At 36.5% G+C, this 10,825-nt stretch overlaps 1 pseudogene; it reads left to right on the top strand.

The window, feature by feature from the left end:
- Nucleotides 1-978, top strand: part of LOC105743572 — a 3,493-nt pseudogene extending 2,515 nt beyond the window's left edge.
- Nucleotides 979-10,825: the final 9,847 nt, after the last annotated feature.

Here is a 10,825-nt window from a genome sequence, read left to right as displayed (position 1 = left end):
GCAGTTGCTTAGTTCACAGGTGTCAGTATATATAGTTATTCAGGGTGAGAATCTTTCCAATTAATTGCTAGATTCAAAAATCTTCTGGAGATTCTCAGGATTATTGCTTTGCCCATCTTCCACATATAACTGTATGGCTTGACATTGTCATGTTTCCTAGCTCTTCTCCTTTCCCTCTCTTAATTAGTTTGTCCTCGAGTTCCTGCTTTCCTTTTACTTGTATTATACCTTTCTATTTGTATTTCCTCTTTTGAGTTCTTATACTAGGGAAACTATATGATATTTACACATATGTGTCTGGTTTATTTTACTTATAAGTATATGTTCAAGTGGCATCCATTTCAATATAAAGGCTTCGAGTTTATCATTCTTTATAGCTGAATAATACTCCTTTGTGTAAAAATACCACATCTTTTTCAACCATTCCTCAGGTGATGGGCATCTTGGTCAGACAACCTTATTAATCACTATATGTGTGACATTATTCCACTTCTTGAGCTGTCTTTTTTTTTTTTTGGCAGAACTGGAGATTGAATTCAGACCCTTGTGCTTGCCAGGGAAGAGCTTATTCCACTGAACCCTCTCCCTGGCCCCTTAACTTGTCTTGTAATAGCTCTTACATACATTTTTTTGGTGGTCTTTATTGTTGTGACTATTGGTATTGGGGTTCCCATTACGACTATTTTTGTGTCTTATGGTTTCATTCTTTTCAGCACTCTCCGCATTAGCACTGCTGAGGGTAGATCCAAGACCTTTAGTACTTGTAGTTCCCACATAATTGTGATTTCTCTTTTCTCTGGGTCTGGAACTTTCATGTACCTCAAATCACCTTCTATTTTGCCCCTGGACCAGGGAAAAGTGTCTTACATTTTCTATAATGCTGTGGTGCCAACGCTTAATCCATTAATCTATAGCCTGAGGAATAAGGATGTCAAAGTTGCTCTGAGGAAAACCTTGAGCAGGAAAATATTTTCTTAAAAATAATTGAGAAAGAGGATGAGAGTTTTATTAGAATGTTCTATATTTTTTATTACTTTCATTAGTGCTCTTTTACCCTTAACTTATAGGAAATTTTAAAATCTTGTTTTTCAATATACTTACTTTCTTTGCTACTTACCCTCCCAAATATTCCAACCATTCTTTGTTTTATGGATATGGTTTCTATAGTAATAGAGAATTTATTTTCTTACAGGCTTAAGAAGTCATTAAATCCAACTCTGTATAGAAATACTGTACATTATGCAGTGGAGATTATTAATTATTTTGTAGGTTATTCATGGACCCTCATGCACTTGGTATCACAGCTGTGAGTGGAATACAAGCCCTTTAATGTTAACTCAATTAACTCTACTTTCCTTTAACTGTGGTTTCCTGTTCTATCTTTTCCATGCCTCTTCCATGTCTAAGTTTATTGTTGTTCTTGGCATTTCACTAAATTTAATCCTATTCACAGTCATACCATGAAACTTTTCAAGGGTTAATTTTTGAGATATCACTTTTGCAAGTATGTTGGAGATGAGAAATGGTTGCTTTGGAGTTGACAAAGCTATAAATTTTTTAAAAATGTTGGGACGAGAGAAGGGGATCTATGTTAGCTTCTACACAGAATCAACCATTCATGTTCAATAAATGTGCAGAGCCCTATGGTCTCAAGCCAACTTATTATATCTCAGGTATGTAGACTTCAATGATTTGGAAATGTTGCATACAAGCTTCATTATTTTCTATTGGAAATAGAACTTCAAGCCTTAATCAAAGGTCTGAATAAGGCACCTTAGTAATAGTTTTGAATGTGAATAAATCATTATATCTGTAGCAACAAACTTGTATTTAGGAAAGGCAAGTACCATTATATTTTAAGGCATTGTATGTACCACTGATATTCTAATAGTAGAGTGTGAAGGAAAGGGATAGGTCATATATTCAGAGCTTTGAGTAAATTAAGGTAGAGCTTTATGCAGAGAATCTGAAGGACAATTTTTTAGTCTGACCACATTATTGGTGGTACAGCACTTTTTGAAATGATGAAACGTTTATTCTTTAGAACATGAAAGCTTAGATAAAATGTTTATTTTTCCCTTTGGAATGATGTCATCATCTAACAAAAGAATGAAAGAAAGTGCAGGACAAGATTGTACTTTGAATAATGTCATAGAATTCAGGACCTTTATGCATTGAGTGTGTGGATGGTGAGAAATCAGTAAAACACAGGTAAATGAAACAACATTCTACCCCCTCTAAATTAAAATGTAAATTTCAATCTCAAAATGCACAAATTTAGATGTGCAATGAGATTTATTTCATATTAAGGGCGTGGATGCATACCATCACTTTAACCAAGAAATAGAAAATTTTAATCACTTAAGAATGTTCTGCTAGCTCTTTTCTAACAAATACTACTCTTCAATATTTTCCTAGAAATATCCACTATCCCTAATTTTATCATCATAGATCCATTTTGCTCATGCTTGAACTTTGTATGGTGAAATATAGCATCTTTACTTATTTTATTTTTTGGGGTATTGGAAACCAGAGGTGAATTCATGCTAGACATATATTCTAGCATTGAGCTGTATCTTCACTCAACATATTTAATTTTAGTGCCTGTCTTTTCACTCGTTATAGAGTATTATGAGATTCATCTATAATTTAATTCTTAGTTATTGTTGCTTAGCATGCATGTTTTGTATGACTACACAGCAATTTACTTTCCAATTAGCTTAACAGACCTTTGGATTACCTTCAGCTTCTATAGCCTATTAATACAGTGACTATAAAATTCATGAAAATGCACTTTGTTTGTGTACATCTATTCCTTTTGATTATATATCTAGATATAGATTTATTGTTTAACACAATATTATATAGGTAGAGTTATAAATACTGCCAAATTATCTTTCAAAATAAGAACTGAAGGGCTGTCCAAATAGCTCAGTGGGATAAAGTGCTTGCAAGCAGGCACAGGGGATGGGGGTTCGATCCCTGGCCTGCAGGGCCATCCTCACCCCAGGGCCATACTGAGACAGCAGTTGAGACTGGGTGTGGTGATATGCGCCTGTAATCCCAGCTCTTGGGAGGCTGTAAACAGGCGGATCACTGCGAGTCTGATCTAGTAGTGAGACCCTGACACTCTGTAGGCCCTTCCCTAAAATAAAAAAAAGAACAGATATGCATTGTCATCAATAATTTTCAGATAAGAATACTCCTTTTCCATAAGAACACTAGTTATTTTCAGTATTTATAATTTTAACCACTCTGTTGTGTATGTATTTCAATATCATTTTAACTTATAATTTTTAAAATTTCTGGATGATAATATTGGGTATTTCTTATATGTTTATTAGCTAGTTGGATATCATCCCCTGAAAGTGGCAACTCAGTTTTCCTCCTTAAAAGATTGTTGTTAGTCTTTTAAAAATTGCTTTGAGTTTTAAAAAAGTATTCTAGATATATTTTTTTTTTCAGAAATATTCTGTCACAACAGATATCTTTGCTCACTCGATTGCTTGCCGATTCACCAGGATGTTCTTGTTGTCTTTTGGAAACAGATGATTTAGTTTTAATAAAGTCTTATTAATTTATTTTACTTTTAGAGGTTTGTCCTGCTTAATTTTTTCCAACCAGAAAATATCAGAGACATTCTCATGCTTTTTAAAATCTCTGTAAGTTTTCATTTAGCATTTAGATGTTGATCAATTGAAAATCAACTATATTGAATGTTATATAGTCTAACAAAGATATTACATTGTTTTAGTATCAGCTATTGAAAAGCATATCTTACTTCAAAGTATTGGCTATATTATGTGAGCCTGTTTGAAGATAAAGGGGTATTATTTTTCTGGAACTAGTTAAAAAGGAATTGGCTTGGAGCCAAACTGCTAAATTTTACAAGCAAAAATGAAACATAGAAGTCAAAAGAACAGATATTCTCCTGTTTTAAATAGAATTTCACTTAATGGAATCAGGTATCTTTTATTCTATTTTAAATGGATTTTAAAGAACATTTTCAGTCATTTACTATTAGTATTTAAAAATACAATCAGTGTGTAAAATTGATCTTCATATATTGACTATATATCCAAAAACCTTGATAGTTTCATCTATTGTAATTTTTAATGGACAAAAGGGGCAATAGAAAATTTCAGTTTTCTATTTATATACACATAATCATGACATCTTCAAATAAAGACTGGTGCGGTTTTTCCATATAATCTTTATTTCTTTTATTTTCTTCATTGCACTAAGATCTGCAATAAAATCTTGAATGGAAGTAAGAAAAATGGATGTCTCTGTCTTGTTCTTGTTTCTTGACCTTGAATATGATGTTTGTTACAGGTAACTTTTTTGCTTTTTTTGTTCTGTAGATAGCAATGCTAACATTATAGGTGGATTATTAATAATTCTCAGGAAAATTTTATTCCTTGAGAAGGTATGTATATGGTAAGAATGCTGAAACATTAAACCTTTACAAATAAGCTTTTAATTCTTCTATGCTTATATTCTTCATAAATGCAATGATTTCTAGCATTGGTACAGGCATATACAATTATGTTTTATTATTGGTAGGCATAAATTCAAGACATTTGTAGAAAAATGGATTCATCTTGAGAGCATATTAAATGAAATAAATCAAACATAGAAGCTTAAATATCATATGGTTTCTCTCACTTGAGTTATCCATAGTACAAATAAAAAGCAAAATAAAATACTGATAAAACAAAACAAGGACATAGATCTTTTACAAATGGTAAGATGACCAGGAGATGGGGAGAAGGACCCATAAAAAGATTTAAGGTCCATCATGTACATGTACCAATTACTTCAATTAATATAATTATTATATATCACAAGCGTGAACTAAAAAATAACAATAATAATGAAATAGGGAAGTGAGATCTAGAGAGAGGGGAATGGAAATAAGTGGGGAGAAGAAGGAAAATAACAATAAATCAAGATATGTTAAGTACATGTACTCTCTCATGCTGAATGTAAGCATCATGTGTTGCAAACATTCACAAATAAAATATCTAAAAATAGAAGAAACTACAAAAGGGCTAAAGAGTATGTCTTCTAACACAAACTAAACAAAAGATAAAACAGGATCACTGGGCATGAGGAAGAAGAATGAAATACAGAAATTTATGGGTGACAGTATACCATAGAAAAGGGGAAGGCTATGTAATACAGCAAATATATGACAACTTCATCTTTACTGTTAGTTGCCCAGTAATGATTTCTGTTGCCATTCTGGTTGCTCCTGTCTCTCAAGTTCCCTCAGAAGTCTGGGGGATTCGTGGTCCTCTGCTTGAGCAGCTCGCATCAGACCCCAAAGCAAAGAGAATGAAGTCTGTCTGTCTATATATCTGTCTTTCTGTCTGCCTGCCTGCCTGCTTGCCTGCTTGATTCTGGTAGGACCTTAGAGGCACCCCAGGTTTTCTGGCAGTCCTACTCACTCCCAGCAGAAAAGCTTGATCAAGTCTTATTAGTTAAGGCCACCTTCAAAACAAGGTGGGGGGGAGTTTGGAATGTCTAACTTCTGAGTGCCTGCTGAATAATTCTGTGAGTGAATGGACTAGACAGCAGAAGCAATAGGCTGCTCCATCTGTGCACCAAGACTGGAAATACTGGTCACAGTGGGTGATTGGGCCCTCCATGGCAATTGATATATGGCATAATGGGAGCTTTGTCCCTTCCTGAACTAAGTCATATATAAGTCCCCACAAGGGACATGGCCAGGAAGTCATCTAAATGGTCTCTCTCTGAAGGGCATGCACCCATTGTTTGCTTCAACATCGTTCAAAGGTATAGAACACACACATAGGGAGCCAGAAATGGAAAATAATTAGTGAAAACCCACAGTCCCTGAGTGCAGGAAAGAGGGCTTTTATAGTTAAAAATGAAACCAAGCTGCACTCTGCATCTCAATGAGAAAAATGGAAAGAGGCCCATTTTTCCTGAGAATTCTGCCTTGAGACTCTGGTCAGCCACCAGAGTTACTGCCAACACCTACAGCTTCACTTTCTGCTCCTGACTCATTTACTTCCTGCCAGACGGCCTGGTTCCAGCTATGCATTGCCTTTATTCAGGCACCCTCTGAGATCCACTTATCCTGGTCGTATGGCATCATCTAACATCTGTCCAAGACAACTTTCAACAACTCTTTCTAAGTCCTATAGTTTAACCGAGAAAAATAAGACTGTCAGCCCTGACAAATGATTTGCAAGCCTGAATAGATAGGACAGACTGAACTCTATCAGATTGGGCCCCTGAGAGCCTATATCATTGCAAAAATCAGCAGAAAACATGTGACTTTCTTAGTGGAAAATGTAACAGAATTCTCTGCCTTCAAAAACTCCCAGTCAAAAAATTATCGTCACTGGGGCAACTAGGACTTTTGCTTCACAACCTTTCTGCCAGGCACAAACTTACAGCCTGGAAGAACAGCTCCTTAACAACAATCCAATCAGCCTCCCTCTCATTTAAGCCTTTCAATTTTGAGTGTTCCCCAAGAGGAAAGTGATGCCTGCACCAGCGTAAGACAGATAACCACAATCTTGAAGTTCTGAAAATGCTCTCTCTCCCCAGAGCTATAGACTAAAGACATATCTGGGCCTGGACATTGACTATGCCACCTTATCATGATCCCCATTGCTATCAAATATTACAGGAAGCACAAACAAGCATCCAGTCACACATCAGCCTGATAGATGGTTATTCATCTTGGGCCAGGTCTTCGTGCTGTCCACAATGCAGTCGTCACCTTACACTCTGCGGTTTCTAACCTGTACACTCTTTTTAGATTGTTTTAGATTTAAAAGATGGCTTCCTCTGTTTGTGAGTTGAGCCTATAAGCCCTGTCAACTGGAAAAATCCAGAGACAAAAGGCCAGTCCACTTGGGCTCAACTGGTATAAAGGGTTAAAAATGCCTGGGAGGCTCTGATGATAGATTTGGCTCCATTATAGATCCCTGAGTAAACAGCACAGGCTGTCAAACTGCTAAAAGGCACTTCTCCTCCCTGTAAAGCCAGTTCAATATCCCTGAGCTGCCAATGCTGCCATGATTGCCCTACGTATACATTAACTCAGTCTTCTGCCACCCACAGCCTGCTGGTACACCTGTCTGGACCTAAAGAATGCCTTTTTCTGTCTTTTGTTGGCTGCTGTCAGCCAGCCACTCTCTGTTTCCCTGGCCCCTGCTAGCTGTTGTTTTTATTACTTGACCTGGATTCTGCTTCCTCTAGTCCTTCCTTCCCCACCCTCTGCTGGCTGTTTTTGTCCTAAACTCTCTGTGTGGTTATCCCAAGAGAATAAAACAATCAGTGAAACACTTGATTGAGATGTGCTGAGCATTGGACACTTTCCTAGATCAGATTAATTCCTTCACTCCCATGTCCCTATAATAATAAGGCAAACCAAATCACACACTTCTTGAGGAAAAAGACCTTCAGGCTTGGGAACTTTTTCAGGGCCCATCCTAAAGATCATTGACAACCCTAAAGTTACTTCTGGTTGGCCTTGCATCAAAACATCACATGGAACGTACCCAGTTAGGAAATTAAAAGAGGAGGCAGATGTAGCAGAAAACTTGCCATCACCCCTCTAGTCAGTATATTCAGTTTCTTAGTTGCCCAGGCAATAGCTCCTGTTCCAGTTCCAGTTGCTACTGTCTCTTAGAAACAGCTTGTCACTATAAAGTATAGCTGTTTATTATGATAGACATTCTGTAAACCAATCCCCAATTGACAAGCCCTTCTGCCTCTATACTCCCTGCATGGTTATATCATAAAAGCATGATCAGGGTCTAATATTCTGGAATTCCCATCACTGCCCATCAATGTAAATAAATTTGCCTCCAAACCCTGGGTCTTGTTTCAGTGTTTCTGCTTGCCAGTGCAGTAAATTTTTATTTTCCTCTTTGTTTTCTTTCTCTGCTTCATGGTTTAACTATCTCCGGTTGTGTCTATGTTGGGATAAGAGCCACTGAATACTTAATGTGCCAGAAAGGCAAATATTTTTGATTCAACAAACATTGATATGTTAACTCATTTACATATTAAAAATAAGTGTTGTTTTAATTTTCCAGGAGTACAGAGCTTGGAAGCTATTTCATCCTCAAAGCAAGTGAAGAAAGAAAGAAAGAGAGAGAGAAAGAGAAGAAAGAAAAGCAATTCTTCTTAGAGTCATTATAGAATTGCAGTCCCACAGGACAATCTGATTCCTTAAAAACTGGAGACAGGCAAGTTGAAAATCTTGGTATACCTGAAGTAGAAGCTGGTATGTGTACATGTGTTTTTGCAGAACGATTAAGTGATAACTGATTAATTACTGGCAGTTGAGTATAAACTAACTTGAAGCATACAAACTCCTGGGAGCTAAGTTTTAAAAAGTTCCCATGCTTTCATGGGTTTCATCGCTAGGAGGCCTACTAGATTTTTTTTTAATTTAAATTTTTGGCAGAACTGGGGATTGAACTCAGGCCCTTGCACTTGCCAGGCAAGTGCTTATTCTACTTAGCTATCTCTCCAGCCCCCCACCAGATTTTTGTGGTCAGAAACAAGAATCAGAAGGTCAGAACCAACTTTGCCAACTTTTGGATGGACGGGAATAGAGAAATGTAACCACTTTGAAACCCTCAGAGCTTTCAATGCTCTGCTTGCCCTTCCAAACCCTGCTATACCACAGCCTATGAGGTTGGGGGAAAGGATATGTGTGACTCTCGATCCCTCTAGGTCACCTTTATTATTATAAGGGGATCAAAAGAGCCCAGAATCAGTTGTGAAAGTCAGGACCATGGGAAATAGGTACAACTAAAATGGAGACCAAGTCACAGGCAATATAGAATACTCCCTCTGGCTTTGCTACCACATCCACAAATCCTCTCTATTGATAAGAAATTAGAGCAGAAGGAATGGCAAAGCCTAGGCTCAAGACATTTTTCTGAACAATGCAAGGACAACAAGGTGGATAAAAATGATCCTGGAGGAAACAAAATCTTTAGATACCAGCAACTATAGCAAACAGTGAACTTAACTACTACTTAGATAAATGTCAAACCTCCAATTAAATTGCTGTTGTACTTAGGTTTTGAAAGGGAGTAGATTTAATAGAAGGTGTATAATTGATAGGATCATTTTATAATAGTCACTGAAAAGCTAAATGCAGAGAAATACAAGATAGCTGTTCATGTGGCAGAGACCCAAAGAAGATAACTGTGGGCTTGGATCCTGTGGGAATATCTCATTCAAGTTCGTATCAAAGATCTACACTAGGCAAGCCAAGCGCCCAGTAGTGAAATCTAGAAAATCTGTGCTAATGTGTTGAAGGATCTGTGCCACCAGGCTGAGGGATGTGCACTGGAGCCAGGAAGCGATCCTTAAGGTGAAGACATAGCTCCCCCAAAGAGAACAGCAGCTACCCACGTGACAGGAAGGACCCAAGCTCCTTCTCCAACAAGAACAACTAAGTTCATATCAGGAAAACTAGCTGGGGCAAGCTTCTCCTGGAAAATTAACAGTGTGAAATCTTCACCTTTTGTTACCCTTTTATGTCAGTGTGTCAACAATCCTCTGGCAACAACCTTTCCATATTCAGAACCACGCTGATTCAGTTCAGCTGCGAGTTCCATGTTGACCATGAATCAATCCAGCACAATCACACACTAAAACTTCACCCTAAAGTTTGATTTACTTTACTTCTATTACCCAGTATATCATATGTGGCTTTGCATAAAAAATAACAAGGTAGAGTAGGAAAATTGGCATAATTAGGTTTGGATATAAAATAGCTATGATTAATACTGAGTTCTAATAGAACTACTGGACAGTAGGTAAGGACAGATGGATGGGCGAGTAGATATTTAAAAACTCTCAGAAGAAATCAAATAGAAAAAATTGCAACATACCAGAAAAATTACAATGTACCAGAGCAAAAATACATTTGATGGGCTCATTAGTTGATTGGTCATGATGGAGAAAATAACGTGGGAGTTAAATATATGCTAACAGAAATTTCCAAGACTGAAGTGCTAAAGAGAAAGAATGGAAAACTTAGACTAAATACAAATGAGATGTGAGACAATGATAAAAGATGCAGCTTCTAAACAATGAAAATACCAGAAGAAGAGAGAAAGGAACAAAGAAGAATATTTGAAATTATTGTGGTTGAGAATTTTTCAGAATTACTGACACCACCAACGCATATGTCCAAGAAACTCAGCTAAATGTGAATCAACCTAAATGACCAGTCTATACCTAGCCATACCATATTTGCATGGTAGATACCTGGACCTTATGCCCAAACCTTGAAAGAAGCTGGAGGAAAATGACTCATTTAACCCGTAAAATCTTTTCTGTAAAGGAATATGGGTAAGAATCACATACTCTTCTATTTAGAAAACATGAAAGCAAGAAAAGAAGAGATACATAAAGTGTTAGGAAAAACAAACCAACCAATCTACCAGCCTTGAATTTTGTGTTCAATGCAATCCTTCAAATGTAACAAATAATTAAAGACTTTTACAGATAAAAATGAAAGAATTTATTAGCAGGAAATCTGTCTTGCAAAAAATGTTTAAAGAGTACTTTTGAGAAAAGGAAATTATACAGAACTGAAGCTCAGATCTATGTGAGAAACATTAGTGGTAGAATAAATATAAATCATTTCTCCTTATTCTTAATTAATTTAATAGATAAATGATTTTTAAAATGAGGATAGTTTAGTATATTGAGTAATCATTAATATATGGAAATGAAGACATCCAAGTTATAAATGATGGAAGGAGGGATTGAAAACACATTGTATAACCATGCTACCTACAAAACAATA

This window comes from Octodon degus, unplaced genomic scaffold (genome assembly GCF_000260255.1).
Source record: "Octodon degus isolate 3935 unplaced genomic scaffold, OctDeg1.0 scaffold00136, whole genome shotgun sequence".
NCBI lineage: Eukaryota > Metazoa > Chordata > Mammalia > Rodentia > Octodontidae > Octodon > Octodon degus.
This window is presented reverse-complemented; position numbering and strand designations above follow the sequence as displayed.